Source organism: Tamandua tetradactyla, chromosome 12 (genome assembly GCF_023851605.1).
Source record: "Tamandua tetradactyla isolate mTamTet1 chromosome 12, mTamTet1.pri, whole genome shotgun sequence".
NCBI classification, from domain to species: domain Eukaryota; kingdom Metazoa; phylum Chordata; class Mammalia; order Pilosa; family Myrmecophagidae; genus Tamandua; species Tamandua tetradactyla.
The window spans coordinates 36,894,245-36,914,044 of NC_135338.1; the positions used below are offsets into that span (position 1 = coordinate 36,894,245).

The 19,800-nt window shown below is 37.6% G+C and overlaps 1 protein-coding gene across 2 annotated transcripts in view; it reads right to left on the reverse strand.

The window, feature by feature from the left end:
* The window catches only part of SPTLC2 (serine palmitoyltransferase long chain base subunit 2), a 140,163-nt gene that overhangs the window by 52,487 nt on the left and 67,876 nt on the right, over nt 1–19,800 (reverse strand). The gene's annotated exons all lie outside the window — the stretch shown is intronic.

Genomic DNA, 19,800 nt, shown 5'->3' on the forward strand with positions numbered 1-19,800 from the left:
ATCAGAATTATGGCATTTCAGGAAGATAGATTTTGGGGCTGTTAGGCCATCCGATCTCCTGCCACATGCCTAGTAACAAACTTTTCTCTCTTTGAAATCCTGATGTCTCAGGAATTGGTCATTTAAGCACGCGGGCAAAAGAATCTACTGCCTTTGTCTGATATTTATATCCTGCTTCTTAACTGAGAGCAAAGTCCATCTATCTTGTCATTTGTTCACACAACGTATTCATGTAGCATCAGCTGCTATAAACTTAAAGATCGAATCTCTTAGACAAAGTCCTCAGAGATAATTCTAGGTAAAAAGGCAATTCTAGTCATGATAAGGTTAGAAAGTGAGAATCATCCTTCAAAAAAACAAAACAGGCACTAGGCTACAAAAGTTCAAAAACTGGAAGCAATAAAAAAAGGCTCAAGTAATGGTCATGCCTCAGCTCAACGGTCACTGAACAAATCAAATCATGGAAAAAATATTTAAAAGAAATTTAATATGAAGTAAAACTAAAGCAATACAACCACTTTAATATTGGGGGTGGGGGTGGGATTCACCTGACAAACAGCATTTAATTAAGAGTTTATTTTCCTTACATCATCTTACCACCAATTACTCCAAATGAGGGATATCTAGTTCATGACTCCTTTCCTGCTCCAGGGGAACAGACTAAAACGCCTTATTTCTGCTTTGTACTAAGACCAATCTTTTACTTAATAAACAAACCTAAATTTGATCAAAAGTTAGGTTCCAACCAACTGCCTCAAACACACTCTGAAACAAGACACAGAGACCACTCTTATTATAAAGACTTTTATTAACATTTAAATTTTTTAAATGGTAAAGGAAGAAGAAACAGGTGAGATATTGCTATAAGCAACTCAATTATTCAAAACGGATTTCTGAAGCAGAAGGAGGTGACAGGTGTTACTGATCCATGGTAAGGAAACAGGGAGGTAAATAACCCCAAGGGTCATTCGAGGGGCTGAGCACTCACAACGAAACTCAATTGTTCTCTGGAAAATTTGCAGCTCAGAAAATTAGAAATAGATTATAAAATGGTCTGTTTTAATAAAGTATCAAGTATCATTAATGAAACTTCAAAAGTAGAAGCAGATGTAGTTCGGGAAAGCCACAAACTATTCAAAGATAAGATAATGAGAAAATTTGTTTTACTAGAAAGCTTGAATTTCTCCACCTGCAACGTGTTTATATATTGCCAGTTGAGTTCAGAAGCCACTGGGTAAAAAGCCCTTTGAGCTAGATAATGAAGCTGTTTTATCAAAGAAAAATCTTTTTCCTTTGCTGATAATTTACTAGTGATATTCAACAGGAAAGTTTTACATACATATGAAGGTTGAGAAGGAACTTTAGTGTCCGAATTCTATGGATACTCATAAAGAACTGAATTTGCTTCAAATAATTAGCTGACTTTAAAGATTATTATAGGTGTTTTTTTTTTTTTTTGGTGAGGGGGTGTTGGTTGTAAGAGAAGAGAGGGAAGAAGAAACAGAAAGGAGGAAGCTGAAGAAAGCTCAGCTCTAACACTAAATTTTTTCAAAGGTAAGGATCATGTACTGTTCAACTCTGCACCAGTCACATGGCACAACCAACAGCTCATACAGAGTAAGTGCTTGATAAATGTGAAAATGAAAATTTTATTAATAACACTTCTACATAATTAAGCACTATATAAAACAATAGCAATCTAGTCTGTCTCTCAGGGTCAGATGTACTACTGAACAGTATACTGGATAAGAATAAAACTATTCTTTAGGGAATTTAAGTTTTATTTAGATAAATGTATAAGAGTGAAATAAATAATCACTTAAAGAAGAATATTAAAAAGTAAAGAGGGAGGTGCAATGGTGCCTCAGTGGTAGATTTCTCGCCTGCCATGTCTGAGACCCAGGTTTGTTTCCTAGAGCCTGCCCATGCCATAAAAAAAAAAACTGTAAAGAAATGCAAGCCCCTTTCTGCTGGGTTCAGAAAGCATCATGCTTGGTGGTTACAAAGACTCAATCAGTAGAAAAGTCCTTTTGCCAAACCTAAAAGCGGATGTTAAAAGCTGTCAGCCCTCTGAGGAGTAGCTGGAAATTCTTTTTATGACCCCCAAAGAATTTTTTTCAACAGTTCTACCCCTGTTGAAAAAACCATGGGAATCCTGGAATGCTTTAAAAAAAAGTTTCTTAAATCTGTTGAGTGAATGAATGTAATGATCCAGAAATATTAGAAAATGGGTGGATTCTTAAGTACTTCATTAAAATGTTGCTTATGTAGTTATTTAAGTACAAGTGGCATTAAGTACAAATCATGGATCAAAATAAACTAGAGAGGTACATTATGATAGATAAAATTTTAAATGATAGGAAATATAAAAAGGATCTCTGTGGAAATCTGCTCTTTTTTGTAATTCTTAGTTTTAAAAGGAACTGGGCCCATTCAGGTAGCTGCTGGTATAGAAAATATACTGAGTAGATTGAGATTTAATTAAAATCAGGTTTGGCTTATTTCAATTTATTCTAGTAATAGACTTGTTAATGAAGTGTTTAATAATCACCTTAAGAATCCCAGGGAATTGTCAAAAACTAATTTAGAAGAGTTAAGAAAATATTAATAGACAGATGGAAATTATGAAAAGAAACCAAATAGAGCAGAAGATCACAATAACAGAAATTTTAAATTCCTTAAAGGGGCTCAGCAGATTGGAGTTGTAGAAGAAAAAATAGCTGAACTTGGAATCATTCAAGTTGAAATAGCTGAAATTGAAATCATTCAGTTTGAGAGGCAGAAACAAGAATGAAGAAATGTGAACACCTCTGAGGAGAATGTAGATACCATCGGTACCAATATCTGCACTGTGGGAGCCCCAGAAAGAAAAGAAAGAGAAAAAGAGAGAGAATATTCAAAGAAATAATTACTGAAAACGTCCAAATTTAATGAAAGAAATTAATAGTGCATCCAAGATGCTGAACAAAATACAAACAGAATTAACCCAAACAGACCCACCCCAAACCATGTTACAATCAAACTGTCAAATGCCAAAGATAAAAAGAGAATTCTGAAAACTCCAAGAGAAACATAATGCGTCACATATAAGGGAGCTTCAATATGATTAAATTCTGATTTCTCATCAGAAACCACCGAGGCAAGAAGACAATGGGATGATGTATTCAAAGTGCTGAAAGCAAAAGTTTGCCAAGCAAAAATTCCATGTCTGAAAAAACAAAACAAAACAAAACAAAATTCCATGTCTAGCAAAATTGTCCTTCAAAATTGAGAGAGGTGGGGAATTTCCAGGGAAGATGCCTGAGTAGGGAGCTCCAGGACTCCTCCTCCAAAGGGAGCTAGTGGAGCAGTAGAAACTGTCTGAAACAACTGCACTGGAGCTCCAGAGGCTAGGGAGTACTATACAACATCCAGGGAAGGATGGGAAGAAGAGGCTGACAAACTGCAGTATAGAACTAGCTACTAGCTGCTCAACACCAGGTGCCAGTGCCCATTCCCCACTCTCCAGGTGAGGTGCCATGGATCTGGTTGCTGATGGGCTGCTGCGGAAAGAAAGGGACATGAAAGCCCTCTTCCAAAGAAGAGGGGTGAGAATATGGCTGAACACTGTTCACAGCTTTTGAATGGCAAATTCAGATCACTAGATCCCAGCTCTGAACTGCTATTTTAGCCTGTTCCAGATAGGGACCATTGCAGCCGTTGTCTCAACCCCACTTCTGACAGGGGCAAAGGTGGTGGAGGTTAAAGAAGAAAGGGCCTCCCTAGAGCTGAGGAGAACAGTTTGCTGAAGAAGGCCATCTGCTGGGCAGGCCAGGAAAATGCAGGGAACCATCAACAAGGCTTCTGAACGACTTTCCTGACATTCTGGAGCTGGTCTTTGGCCAACTGATATTTGAAAAGGGCACCAAGTCTACTCAACTGGGACAAGAGTCTCTTCAACAAGTGGGCCTGGGAAAATTGTATATCCATATCCAAAAGAATGAGAGAGGACCCCTGTCTCACACCCAAAAACAACTTAACTCACAATGGATCAAAGAATGAAGATAAGAACCAGGATCATAAAAATGCTAGAAGAAAATGTAGGGAAGCATCTTCAAGATCAAGTGGTAGGCAACGTTTTCACCCAAAGCACCAGCAATGAAGGAAAAAAAATAGATAAATAGGATATCCTCAAAACTGAAGATGTGTACTTCAAAGGAATTCATCAAGAAAGTTAAAAATGAAAAGGCAGCCTATTCAGTGGGAGAAAATATTTGGAGACCACAGATTTTGACAAGGTTCAATATCCAGAATACATAAAGAAATTCTGCAACTCAACAATAAAAAGACAAACAATCCAATTTAAAATGGGCAAAAGACATGAATAGACATTTTTCCAAACAGGAAATACAAATGGCTAAACAGCACATGAAAAGATGCTCAACATTTCTAGCTATTTGGGAAATTCAAATCAAAACCAATCAGGTGATATCATCTGACACCTAACATAATGGCCGCTATTAAACAAACATGAAACCACAAGTGTTAGATAGGATGCAGAGGGGTAGGAACACCTATTAAAAATACTGGCGGGAACATAAAACGGTACAACCACTGGGGTAGGAACACCTATTAAAAATACTGGCAGGAACATAAAACGGTACAACCACTGCAGAGGATGGTTTGGTGGTTCCTTAGGAAACTATGTAAAGAGTTGCCTTATGACCTGGCAATTCCACTATTCAGGATATACCCAGAAGATCTGAAAGCACAGATGCAAACAGACATTTGCACATTGATGTTCACAGTGGCATTATTCACGATTGCCAAAAGATGGAAGCAACCCAAGTGTCAATCAACCGAAGAATGGATAAACAAAATGTAGCATATACATATTGATGGCATATTACTTAGCAATAAGAAGGAACGAAGTCCTGAAGCATGTGACAACATGGATGAACCTTGACATTATGTTGAGTGAAATAAGCTAAACACAAAAAAACAAATATTGCATCATCTCACTGACATGAGCTCATTATAGTTAGCAAGCTTATTGCTTAGGTAACTAGGTGACAGTGATAGACTGGAGGTAGAGACTGAAGAGCTGATGTTTAATTTGTGCAGAATATCTAACTAGATTGATTGTAAATGTTTGAAAATAGATTGCAGGGTTGGTGGCACATTACGGTGAGTGTAATTAACAGTGCCGAGTTATGTGGTGAATGTGGCTAAAAGGGGAAATGCTGGGTTGTGTATGATACTAGAAGTAAAGTTAGAGGATAAAACATGGAACTGTTGAACATAGTGAATCCTGCTGTGGACAACAATGTGCTTAACAGTACAAATAAAATATGTTATTTCATGAATTATAAATGAATGTCACTATTACAAGGTGTTAATGATAGAAAAAAATACACCTAATACAAACAGTGGACTATACTTAACAGTAAAATTTTAATATTCTTTTATCAATTGTAACAAAGGTACCACACTAATGCAAAGAGTCAACAATAACGGAGCATATGGGAATTACTGAATTTTTTTACAACTTTTATATAAACCTACAACTCCTCTAATTAAAAAAAATTTTTTTAAACATATTATGCTAAATAAAATAAACCAGACACAAAGTACTACAAATGGTAAGATTCGATTTGTTAAAATGTAAATACAGAGTGGCATCAACAATATGGCAATGTATGACAGCTATGGAAAACTCCTCAGAGATTCAGCAAAAAATACACAAAACAAAACTGGACAAATCTCACTTGTTCAGAATTCTAGGAGAAGGCAAAGACTGGATAAGATTCCACAAATGCTGAATTGAAGCAAGAGAAAATCCTGGACTGGCCAGTCTTCTTCCCTAACCTTACGTGGTTCTGCACAGCTTGGAAAGTGCCCAGACGCAGGAGCTGGGATAGCTCCAACCTCCCACTGAGGTCACAGACTTTAAAATCTCTCACAGTAGTGAGATAAATCCCCACCTATATTCAGACACAGATTTCCATGTCCACAGGGACCCAAGGCAGGACTCAACCCGCTGGGGAGGGTAGAATACAAAAGAACACCAAAGAGGCGCTTTGAAAATGGAGTAGGGAGGGAGGGAATGGCAACATCTACTTCTTTCCCCAAAGCAGCAAGTAATGAGGCAGAAACTGTCCTAATCATCTGTTCAGGGACCCAGGGGATAGGGGAACACATTTCAAGGCCCAGGTCAGTGAAGAACAAAGAGTCTGAGAAAACATAGAGAGAAACTATAACTCTGGCTGGATACCTGGTGCCCATACCCCAGGGAAAGAGCAGCAGGAGGCCTGATGCTTGTCTAGGCAATGGCTGCAGACTGGGGTAGCTGTGGGAGGCCTCTGCCCCAAGTACATAAGGAGACACAACCCAATATGAGCCAGATATTGGCCGGTGGAGTGACAGCACAGAAACTCCACAGTTCAGCCCTTCCTAGTCAGACACTGCTACCTTCAGTTTAATAACCTCTGTGGATGAATAAGTAACCGAAAGTCACCATCTGTTAGGCAGGCTGGAAGGTGCAGGGGAAAATAGGAGGGCTTTTTAGAGCCTCTCACGACCTCATCCTAGGCTCACTAGAGCTAGTCTACCACCTGCACAGGTACCCAGCCATATTCCCCTGGCTGGGAAATACTGAGGACCCAACTGACAATGCAGTGCCTTAATACAAACACAGGCTACAACTAAATCCTAGAAATTGACCTCCAGAATAGACCCATTAAGATAATCAGATATCAGCAAAAAAATTACAAGGCATACTAAAACTCAGTAAGAAATGGTCAAAAGGATCAAATTAAAAAGCTTAGGAGGCACAGAATTTGGAACAACTAATCAATAGATGTTCAAACAAACCTGATTTAACTCAAAGAAATGAAGGAAAATATGCATAAAGAGATTACAAAATGTGAAAAAGACAATAGGAGTCATCGTGTTTTAGTCTGTTAAAGTTGCTGGAATGCAATATACCAGAAATGGAGTGGCTTTTAAAAAAGGAATTTATTAAATTGCAAGTTTACAGTTCTAATGAAAATGTACAAATTAAGGCACCAACAAGAGGTCACTTTCAGTCAAGAAAAACTGATGACAGACTACCTCTGGCGGCTGAGAAGGCATGTGGCTGGCGTCTGCTGGAGTCCCTGGCTTCTGAACACCTCTCTCAGCTGGGAAGGCACATGGCAACATGTGCTAGCTTTCTCTCCTCATTTCATAAAGCTTCCTCAGGGGCATTTTCCTTCTGCATCTCCAAAGATCTCTGGCTGTGTGAGTTCTGTTGGCACTGCAGCTTTTAAAATAATGGCTCCCTCTTAAAGGGCTCCAGTAAGCAACCCTACCTTGAATGCGTGGGCACATCTCCATGGAAACAATAAAAAGATCTAACCCAGCAATATTGAATGAGGATTACACAACATGGTTTTTCTGGGATACATGACAATTTCAAACTAGCACAGAGTTCTTGGGGGTTTCAGTGGCAGAATGCTCACCTGCCATGCAGGAGACCCGTGTTCAATTCTCAGACCATGCACCCAAAGAAAAAAAAAGACACCAGGAGAGCATAAAGAATTTGAAAGAATACAAAGAAAAATAACAGACATTATGGAAATAAAAGATGACAGATGAAATTTAAAAATACACTAGACACACAATAGCAGATTTGAAGAGGCAATAGGATCAGTAAGCTAGAAGATACAACGACTGAATTAAAAAACACAAAAGAACAAATGGAGAAAAAAATGGGAAAAGTTGAGCAGGATCTTACAGAAAGTTTAGCAAGATCTCAGAGAAATGACTGACACCAAAAAGCGGGTAAACATACACATAATGAGTGTCCCAGAAGGAGAACAAAATGGAATAGGGCCAGGAAGAATATTAGAATATATAAGAACTGAAGATATCTCAATCCTTATCAAAGACATACATATGCAAACCCAAGAAGCCCAACATACTCCAAATAGAACAAACTTGAATAGATTCATTCCAAGACACATATATTAATCGACTGTCAAATATGAAAGAGAATTCTGAAAGCAGCAAGAAAAAGGCGATTCACCACATACAAGGGAAGCTAAATAAGACTATATGCTGATTTCTCATCACACACCATGGAGGCAAGAAGGCACTGGTACGATATGTTTAAGATTCTGAATGAGAAAAATTGCTAGTCAAGAATTCTCTACCTGGCAAAGTTGTCCTTCAAAAATGAGGGAGAATCTCCCTGGCAATGTGGGACCAGACTCCCAAGATAAGCTATGACCCAGCATCATGGAACTGAGAAAGCTTTCTTGACCAAAAGGGGAAAGAGAGAAGTGAGACAAAAGTTTCAGTGGCTGAGAGATTTTAAACAGAGAGAGGTTATCCTGGAGGTTATTCTTATGCATTATATCGATATCTCTTTTTAGTTTATGGTGCACTGGAATGCCTAGAGGAAAGTAAATGAAAATATTGAATTGTATTCCTGTAGCCTTGATTCTTGAAGATGACTGTATAACTATAGAGCTTTTACAATGTGACTGTGTGATTGTGAAAACCTTGTCTCTCTGATTCTCCTTTTATCCAGGTGTTCTAGTTTGCTAGCTGCCAGAATGCAATATACCAGAAACAGAATGGCTTTTTAAAATGGGAATTTAATAAGTTGCTAGTTTACAGTTCTAAGGCCAAGAAAATGTCCCAATCAAAACAAATCTATAGAAATGTCCTTGGTTCAAGAAGGCCGATGAAGTTCATGGTCTCTCTCTCAAGTAAGAAGGCACATGGTGAACACAGCATCATCTGCTAGCTTTCTCTCCTGGCTTCCCTTCACGAAGCTCCCTGGGAGGCATTTTCCTTCTTCATTTCGAAAGGTCGCTGCCTAATGGACACTCTGCTTCTCATGGCTATGTCATTCTGCTCTCTCCAAATCTCCCACTTTCTCCACAATGTTTCCTCTTTTATAGGATTCCAGTAAATTAATCAGGACCCACCCAAATGGGTGGAGACAGGCATCCACTTAATCCAGTTTAACAACCACTCTTTTTTTTTGGTTGTTGTTGTTTTTCCTTCTTTGGGTTTTTTTATTATTAATTTTTTAATTTTTTAATATAACAAACACAAACAATCTTAACTTCTGATCATTCTTTTCTACATATATAATCAATAATTCACAATATCATCACATAGTTGCATATTTATCATCATGATCATTTCTTAGAACAATCACATCAATTCAGAAAAAGAAATAAAAAGAAAACAGAAAAAAATTCAAATATACCATACCCTTTACCCCTCCCTTTCATTGATCTCTAGTATTTCAATCTAAATTTAACATTTGTTCCCCCTATTATTTATCTTTATTCCATATGTTTTACTCATCTGTTGATAAGGTAGATAAAAGGAGCATCAGACACAAGGTCTTCACAATCACACAGTCACATTGTGAAAGCTGTATTATTATACAATCATCTTCAAGAAACATGGCTATTGGAACACAGCTCTATATTTTCAGGCAGTTCCCTTTGGCCTCTCCATTACATCTTGATTAATAAGGTGGTATCTACTTAATGCGTAAGAGTAACCTCCAGGATAACCTCTCGACTCTGTTTGGAATCTCTCAGTCATTGACATTTTATTTTGCCTCATTTTGCTCTTCCCCCTTTTATTTGAGGTTTTCTCAATCCCTTGATGCTGAGTCTCAGACCTTCTAGGGGTTTTCTCAATCCCTTGATGCTGAATCTTAGCTCATTCTAGGATTTCTGTCCCACATCGCCAGGGAGGTCCACACCCATGGGAGTCATGTCCCATGTAGACAAGGGGAGGGCAGTGAGTTTGCTTGTTGTGTTGGCTGGAGAGAGAGAGGCCACATCTGAGCAACAAAAGAGGTTCTCTTGGGGGTGACTCTTAGGCCTAATTTTAAGTAGGCTTGACCTATCCTCTGTGGGGTTAAGTTTCATATGAACAAACCCCAAGGTTGGGGGCTCAATCTATTGCTTTTAACAACCACTCTTGATTAAATCACATCTCCAGGGAGATGATCTAATCACAGTTTCAAGCATACAGTACTGAATAAGGATTAGAAGAAACAGCTGCCTTTACAAAATGGGATTAGGATGAAAACATGGCTTTTCTAGGGTACATACATCATTTCAAACCAGCACACCAAGGTATAGACAGATGAAAAAAAATAGGATAAAAAAATAAACAATGGGAGGGGGTGTGGGATATGAAAAATTACTCATTATAAACAGCCTGCTAAGATGACCTTCATAAGTCCTGGGGGAACATAATACAGCATACTTTGTGTAACCATTGATATAATATATATATATCTAATCGTGTACCCCATAAGTCAAGTCACTTTGATGTATGCATATATCTGATCATGTATCCCATGAATCATGTCACCTGTTGGTAAAGTGCCACTTTTGTATAATTTAGCATATAAGGGACTATTGCTCTATAAGCCTCAGAGAGAACAGAGCAGAACGGAGGGAATGATGAAAGAAACCACTCTACCAGAGGCTCCTTGTGCTTTCTTTCAGTTTTCTACCAGACCAGAGCAACCTCTCCTTAAGCAGGAAACTGACAGAAGAATAAGGGGTAGAAAAAAAAAAACTGGGTAGATTGAAATACTAGTAGTCAATGAGAAGAAGGGGTAGGAGTATGGGATGTATGCATTTTTTCTTTTCTTTATTTACTTTTAGTTTATTTATATTTCTTTTTTTCTTTTTCTGGAGTGATGCAAATTTTCAAAAATGATCATGGTAATGAACACACAACTATACGATGACACTGTGGACCATTGACTGTATATTATGGATGGACTGTTTAAGTGTGTGAAGATATCTCAATAAAAAATATTTTTTTAAATGAGGGAGAGTTTAAAATATTCATAGATAAACAGAAGCTGAGACAGTTTGTTAACAAGAGACTGGACCTGTAAGAACTACTAAGGGAAATTCTGTCAGCTGAAAAGATAGGAGAGAGGAGCCTGGAAAAGGATACAAAAATGAAGAGTTTGAGTAAGGGTAATTAAAAGGATTAAAAGAGAGAAAAAATAGATCTAACAAATAAAAATCAAAGGATAAATGGCTGATGTAAATACTGCCTTTACAGTAAGAACATTAAATGTTAGTGGATTAAACTCCCCAAACAAAAGATAAAAACTGGCAGAATGGATAAAAAAATATGATCCATCGAAATGCTGTTTAAAAGAGACTCATTTTAGATCCAAAGAAACAAACAGATTAAAAGTAAAAGGATGGAAAAAAATTATTCCACACAAAGAATAACCAAAAAGAAAGCTGGGGTATCTACACTAGCATCAGACAAAATAGATTTTAAAAGCAAAAAATGTTATAAGAGATAAAGAAGGATATTATATATTAATAAAAGGGGCAATTTTCCAACAAAAAATAATAATCACAAATATATATGCACCTAAATAAAGTATATGAGGCAAACACTGGCAAATCTGAAGAGAGTAATAAACGTCTGTACAATAATAGTAGAAGACTTCAACACACCACTCCCTCTAATAGACAGAACATTTAAACAGAGGATAATAAGGAAACAGAGAACCTAAATTATACGATAAATGAGTAAGACTTAACAGACATATATAGAACATTGCATCCAAACACGGCAAGATATAGATTCTTCTCAAGTGTTCATAGAAAATTCTCCAGGGTAGACCACATGCTGGGACACAAAACAGACTGAAATTATATGGAGCACTTTTCTCTGATCATAAGGAAATGAAGGGAAAATCAATAACAACCAGAGAACCAAAAAATTCACAAATATAGGGAAGTTAAATAACATGTTTTTTTTTTTTTTAAAGACAGAGAAGGAAGGAAGGATGGAAGGAAGGAAGGGAGGAAGAAAGGGAAACATTTTTAAACATTTTCTTGTTTTTATTATATTTTGTTTGTTTGTTTGTTTTTTACATGGGCTGGGGCCGGGAATCGAACCGGGGTCCTCCGGCACGGCAGGCAAGCACTCTTGCCCGCTGAGCCACCGCGGCCCGCCAACATGTTTTTAAATAATCAATGGGTCAAAGAAGAAAATGCAAGAGAAATAAGTAAATATCTTGAAATGAATGAAAACAAGTAGACAACTTATTAAAACTTATGGGATGCAGGATGGCAGTGCTGAGAGTGAAATTTATAGTGTTAAATGCCTACAATAAGAAGGAAGAAAGAGCTAAAACCAATTACCTAACTGAAGAGCTGGAGAAACTAGAGAAATAACAGCAAACTAATCAAACTGCTAGCAGAGGGCACGTCACAGTGGCTCAGCAGGCAGAGTTCTCACCTGCCATATTGGAGACCAGGGTTTGGTTCCTGGTGCTTGCCCATGCAGGGGAAAAAAAAAAAATGCTAGCAGAAGGAAAGAAATGATGAAGATTGGAGTGGAAATAAATTAAATGGAGAAAAAAATAATAGAATCAATAAAACAAAAGTTGGCTCTGTGAGAACAATAAAACTGACAAACCCTCAGCTAGACTGACAAAGACAAAAAAAGGAGAAAACCAATAAAGTCAGAAACGAGAAGAGGGTCATTATCATGGGCCCCAAAGGAAAAAAAAGGAACATAAGATAATATGAGGATACTACAAACAACTGTACTATACGCCAACAACTAGGTAACTTGCATGAAATGAACAACTTCCTAGAAACACATGACTCAAGAAGAAACCAAAGACTTCAACAAACCAATCACAAGTAAAGAGATTGTAAAGAGACTGAATCAGTATCATAAACCTATCAACAAAGAAAAGTCTAGGACCATATGGCCTCATAGGTAAATTGTACCAAGCATTCCAAGAAGAATTAATACCATCCCTGCTCAAACTCCTCCAAAAATTTGAAGAAGAGGGAACAGTATCTAACTCATTCTATGAAGCCAATATCATCCTAATACTGAAGCTGGAAAACAATACTACAAGGAAAGAAAACTTCAGACCAATGTCTCTAATGACTATAGATGCAAAGATCCTCAAAAATATACTTGAAAATCAAATTCAACAGCATATTAAAAGAATTATACACCATGCAGGTATGCAAGAGTGCTTCAACACAGGAAAATCAATTAATGTAATACACCAGATTAACAAATCAAAAGAAAAAAAACACACGACCCTCTCAATTTAAGCAGAAACGGTATCTGACAAAATTTATCATGCTTTCATGATAAAAACACTTCAAAAGGTAGAAATCGAAGGAAACTTCCTCAACATGATAAAAAACATATATGAAAAACCCACAATTAACATCATAGTCAATGGAGAGAGGTTGAAAGCTTTCCTTCTAAGGAAAAGGAACAAGAAAAGGTGCCTGCTGTGACTACTGTAATTCAATATTGTGACAGAAGTTCTAGCTAAAGCAATCAGATAAGAAAAAGAAATAAAAGGCATCCAACTTGGAAAGGAAGAAATAAAACTCTCACTTTGTGCAGATGACATAATCCAAAATTTAGAAAATCCTAAGGAAAAAAATATGACAAATATACTTACGACAATAAACAAGTTCTGTAACATGGCAGGATACAAGATCAACACCTCCAAATCAGTGGTGTTTCTATAAACTAGTAATAAACTATCTGAGGAAATAATTGAGAAAAAAATTCCATTTACAGTAGCAATTTAAAGAATCTACTAACTAGGAATAAACTTAACCACGGAAGTAAAGGACATATACATTGAAAACTATAGAACATTGCTAAAAGAAATCAAAGAGGACCTAAATAAATGGAAAAGCATTCCATGTTCACAGATTGCAAGGCTAAATGTCATTAAGATGTCAATCCACTCAAATCTATCTGCAGGTTCAATACAATACAATAACAATTGTAATAGCTTATTTTGCAGAAATAGAAAAGCTAATTATCAAAATTTGGAAGGTAAGGGGGCCAAAAGGCTCATAAAAAAAATGCTCAACCTCCCTGGCTATTAGGGAAATGCATATCAAAACCACAATGAGATATCATCTCACACCCACCAGAATAGCCATTATCAATAAAACAGAAAACAACAAGTGCTGGAGAGGATGTTGAGAAAGAGGTACACTTATCCACTGTTGATGGGAATGTCAAATGACACAACCACTGTGGAAGGCAGTTTGGCAGGTCCTCAGGAAGCTAAGTATAGAATTGCCATATGACCGGCAATACCATTGCTAGGTATCTACTCAGAGGACATGAAGGCAAGGACACAAACGGACATTTGCATACCAATGTTTATAGCAGCATTATTTACAACTGCGAAGAGATGGAAACAGCCAAAATGTCCATCAACAGATGAGTGGGTAAACAAGCTGTGGTATATATATATATATACAATGGAATATTATGCAGCTGTAAGACAGAATAAAGTTATGAAGTATATAACAACATGGATAGATCTTAAGGACATTATGCTGAGTGAAATTAGCCAGAAACAAAAGGACAAATACTATATGGTCTCACTGATATGAACTGTCATTAGTGAATAAACTTGGAGAATTCCATTGGTAACAGAGACCATCAGGAGACAGAAATAGGGTAAGACATTGGGGTATTGGAGCTGAAGGGATACAGAGTATGCAACAGGACTGATTGTAAAAATTCAGAACTGGATAGCACAATACTACCTAACTGTAATACAATTATGTTAGAACACTGAATGAAGCTGCACGTGAGAATGACAGAAGGAGGAGGGCTGGGGGCACAAATGAAATAAGAAAAATAGACAATAAAGACTGAGATGGTATAATCTAAGAATGCCTAGAGTGTATAATGATAGTACAAATTTTTAAAAAATGTTTTGCATGAGGAAGAACAAAGGGATGTCATTACTGCTGGGTGTTGAAAATAGATGGTAATTAATATTTTAAAATTTTAACTTAGGTATGAGACTAAAGCAAAAATGCTTATTTGGTACAAAATTTATATTTTGACTAAGCAGTTCCTCATATAACTTATGTGGACAGCTTAATTGAACACCGTAAGTACATGGAACTTTGAGTAGGGCATGAGATTTTGTTGGTTTGTCCAGAATGATGCCTTGATAAATCCCAGAGTGATCTGAACAGTGAATAAAAAAGTATTTGCAAAGTCCCCTTTGGGGAATGGTGAGAAAGGGGGAGAATTCAACTTCCCCAAGTGGAGAATTCTTGATATTCTCACAAGCAACAGGGACAACCAAAGCAATAGGCTGAGCCCCCAATCTTGGAGTTTGTTCATATGAAAATTAATCCCACAAAGGATAGGGCAACTCCTTAAAATTAGGCCTAAGAGTCACCTCCAAGAGAACCTTTTTTGTTGCTCAGATATGGCCTTTCTCTCCAGCCAACACAACAAGCAAACTCACCGCCCTCCCCCTGTCTACATGGGACATGACTCCCAGGGATGTAGACCTTCCTGACAATGTGGAACAGAAATCCTAGAATGAGCTGGGACTCAGCATCAAGGGATTGAGAAAACCTCCTTGACCAAAAGAAGGAAGAGTGAAATGCGACAAAATAAAGTGTCAATGGCTGAGAGATTCCAAAGAGAGTCGAGAGGTTATCCTGGAGGTTATTCTTACATATTAAATAGATATCACCTCATTAGTCAAGATGTAATGGAGAGGCTGAAGGGAACTGCCTGAAAACATAGAGCTGTGCTCCAGTAGCCATGTTTCTTGAAGATGATTGTATAATGATACAGCTTTCACAATGTGGCTGTGTGATTGTGAAAACCTTGTGTCTGATACTTCTTTTATCTACCTTATGGACAGATGAGTAAAATATATATATTAAAAATAAATAAATAATAGGGGGAACAAATGTTAAAATAAATTTAGTAGACTGAAATGCTAGTAATCAAAGAAAGGGAGGGGTAGGGGTATGGCATGTATGAATTTTTTTCTGTTTTCTTTTTCTGAATTGATGCAAATGTTCTAAGAAATGATCATGACGATGAATACACAACTATGTGATGATACTATGAATTACTGATTGTGCTGGTTTGAAAGGATGTATGTCCCCCTAGAAAAGCCATGTTTTAATCAAAATCCCATTTTGTAAAGGCAGAATAATCCCTATTCAATATTGTATGTTTGAATCTGTAATTAGATCATCTCCCTGGAGATGTAACCCAATCAAGAGTGGTTGTTAAATTGGATTAGGTGACGACATGTCTTCACCCATTTGGGTGGGTCCTGATTAGTTTCTGAAGTCCTATAAAAGAGGAAACATCTTGGAGAATGAAAGAGATTAAGAGAGAGCAGAGAAGAACAACATAGCCACGAGAAGCAGAGAGCCCACAAGCCAGAGACCTTTGGAGATGAAGAAGGAAAACACCTCCCAGGGAGCTTCATGAAACAGGAAGCCAGGAGAGAAAGCTAGCAGATGATGCCTTGCTCGCCATGTGCCTCTCCAGCTGAGATAGGAACTGTGATTGTGTTTGCCAGGTGTCTTCTCACTTGAGAGAGAAATCCTAAACTTCATTGGCCTTCTTGAACCAAGGTATCTTTCCCTGGGTGCCTTAGATTGGACATTACTATAGACTTGTTTTAATTGGGACATTTTCTCAGCCTTAGAACTGTAAACTAGCAACTTATTAAATTCCCTTTTTAAAAGCCATTCAGTTTCTGGTATATTGCATTCCAGCAGCTAGCAAACTAGAACACTGATTACATATGTAGAATAGAATGATCATATGGTAAGAGTGTTTGTGTTTGCATGCTGGTATGTTTAATAAATAAAATAAATTAAAGCAAAACGGCAGCCTCAGTGGGAGACAATATTTGGAAATCATGAATCAGATAAAGGTTTAGTATCCAGAATACACAGAGAAATTCTTCAACTCAAAATAAAAGACAACCCAATTTAAAAAATGGGCAAAAGACATGAACAGACATTCTCAGAAAAGGAAATACAAATGGCTAAAAGGCACATGAAAAGATGCTCAACTTCACTGGCTATTAGGGAAATGCAAATGAAAGCCACAATGGGTATTATCATACACCCCCCAATGGCCATTATCAAAAAAAAAAAAAAGAAAATGACAAGTGTTGGAGAGATGTGGAGAAAGAGCCACATTATCCACTGTTACTAGGAATGTAAAATAGTACAACTGCTCTGGAAGACAGTTTGGTGGTTCCTCAGAAAGCTAAGTAAAGAACTGCCATATGATCCAGCATCCCATTTCTAGGTATATATCTTTAAAGGCAAGGATACAATGGACATTTGCACAGCGATGTATATAGCAGCATTATTTACACTTGCCAATAGATGGAAACAGTCCAAATGTCCATCAATGGACGAGTGGCTAAACAAACTGTGATATATACATACTATGGAATATTACACAGCTATAAGACAGAATAAAGTCACGAAGCATGTAAGAACATGGATGAACCTTGAAGACATTATGGTGAGTGAGATTAGCCAGACACAAAAGGACAAATACTGTATGGTCTCAGTAATATGAACTAACATTAATGAGTGAACTTAGACAGTTGAAGTTAAGAACACAGGTTATAAGGAGGTAGAAACAGGGTAGAAACTGGGCAATTGGTGCTGAAGGAATACAGATTGTCCAACAGGACTGACTGTAAAAGTTCAGAAATGGATAGCATAATACTAGCTGATTGTAGTACTCATTCAATATAAGTGCACTGAATGAAGCTGAATGTGAGTATGACTGAGGGAGAAAGGCTGGGGGTACAGACGAAACCAGAAGAAAAGATAGACAACGAAGACTGAGAAGGTATAACTTAGGAATGCCTAGAGTGGGCAATGATGGTGATTAAATGTACAAATAAAAAATGTTTTTGCATGAGGGAGAACAAATGAATGTCAACATAGCAAAGTGTTGAAGATAGACAGCATATAGGGAAAAGTACAATCAATGCAAGCTAGGGTCTATAGACAACACTAACATCGTAACATGCTTCCACGGAATGTAATAAAGGCATTATGCCAAAACCAAATGTCAACAGGCGGGGGGTATGGGGGAGAGGTATGGATTACTTGGGGAAGAAATGGAAATGTCTTTATATAGATTATGGTGGCAAAGACATGTCTATATACTTAGGTTGGATTATATGATCTGTGAATAAAATTGTTCGAAAACGAAGAGAAACAAGCGCTAGAGAAAAAGCAGAGAAACAGATGTACCTATTTACTTATCAGTAGGGAAAGTGAAAGGTACAGCCCGTTGGAGGGCAGTGTGGTGGTTCCACAGGAGGCTAGGAGTGGGGTTGCCATATGATCCTGCAACCCCGTTGCTCAGTATATACCTGGAGAAAATGAGTGTGGGGACAGGAATGGACATTTGCACACTGGTGTTTATGGTGGCAGGGTTTGAGATTCACAATGGATGGAGGTGGCCTAAGTACAATGATTGAGGGAAGGAAGGGGGAACTGTGGTGTATATGTACAACAAACTACTGAGTGGCAGCAAGAAGGAATGAAGTTGTGAGGCATGAGACTAGATGAATGAACCTTAATGACTGCATGTTGAATGAAATGTCAGAAACAAAAGGACAAGTATTATCATGCCTAACTCATATGAACTAACTGTAATATAAAAACTTGGTGAATTGAAGTCCAGAGCATAGGTTATCATTTGGGGTCTACTGTAAAGGATCCTAGGTTGTAAGCTCTTTTCAGCAGTCACATATATTCAGGAGTTGTAACTGTTATTTCTAAATTCTGAGATACTGAGCTGTTTGTATATAATGTGATCCTTTCCAGAAACTTGAGGTATTTATGTGACTGACACCTGAGAGTCAGAGTTAGACCTCTGAAGCTATGAAAGTCAGCACTACCCCTTAGAGGAACTGTTTAAAAAGATGAAAAAGGGATCAAACTTCGACTAGAGATATGAAAGAAGCTGATCTCGATAGGACTGAGGCAGATTAGAATACAGAGTAAAGTATAGTTCATGTTTTAAAACTTCACCTTCTGTGTGAGACCAAAGGGAGAGATGTTTATTTGGTACAAAATTTATATTTTTGGTAGTGCATCACCTAATTTAACTTGTACGGTCAGTTTAGCTGAACATCTCAACTGCATGGAATCTTGAATAGTACATGAGCTCTTGTTGGTTTGTGTAGGTTAATGTGATGCCCTGATATATCCCAGAGTAATTTGGGCAGTGAATAAAAAATGTATTTGTAAAGTCTCCTTGGGAGACTGGGGAGAAAGGAGGAAATATTCAACTTCTCCATTTGGAGAATTCCTGATATTTTTGCAAGCAGTGGGGGCAACCAAATCAATAAGCTGAAGTTTCCTTGATCTTGGGATTCATCCCTATGAGTCTTATTCCTGCAAAGAAAAAACTAACCCTACTTTATAGTTATGCCTGAGAATCACACCTAGAAAATCTCTTTTGTTTCTCAGATATGTCCTCTCTCTCTAAGCCAACTCAGCAGGGGAACTCACTACCCTACCCCCTACAGGGATATGACTCCCAGGGGTGTAAATCTCCCTGGCAACATGGGACAGAACTCCTGGGATGAGCTGGGACCTGGCATCATGGGACTGAGAAAGCCATCTTGACCAAAAGAGGGAAGAGAGAAATGAGACAAAGTTTCAGTGGCTGACAGATTTCAAACAGAGTTGAGAGGTTATCCTGGAGGTTATTCTAATGCATTATACAGATATCCCTTTTTTAATTTATGGTGTATTGGAGTGGCTGGAGGGAAGTACCTGAAACTGTTGAGCTGTGTTCCAGTAGCCTTGATTCTTGAAAATGATTATATAACGACACAGCTTTTACAATGTGATTATGTGATTGTGAAAAACTTGCGTCTGATGCTCCTTTTGTCCAGGGTATGGACAGATGAATAAAAAATTATGG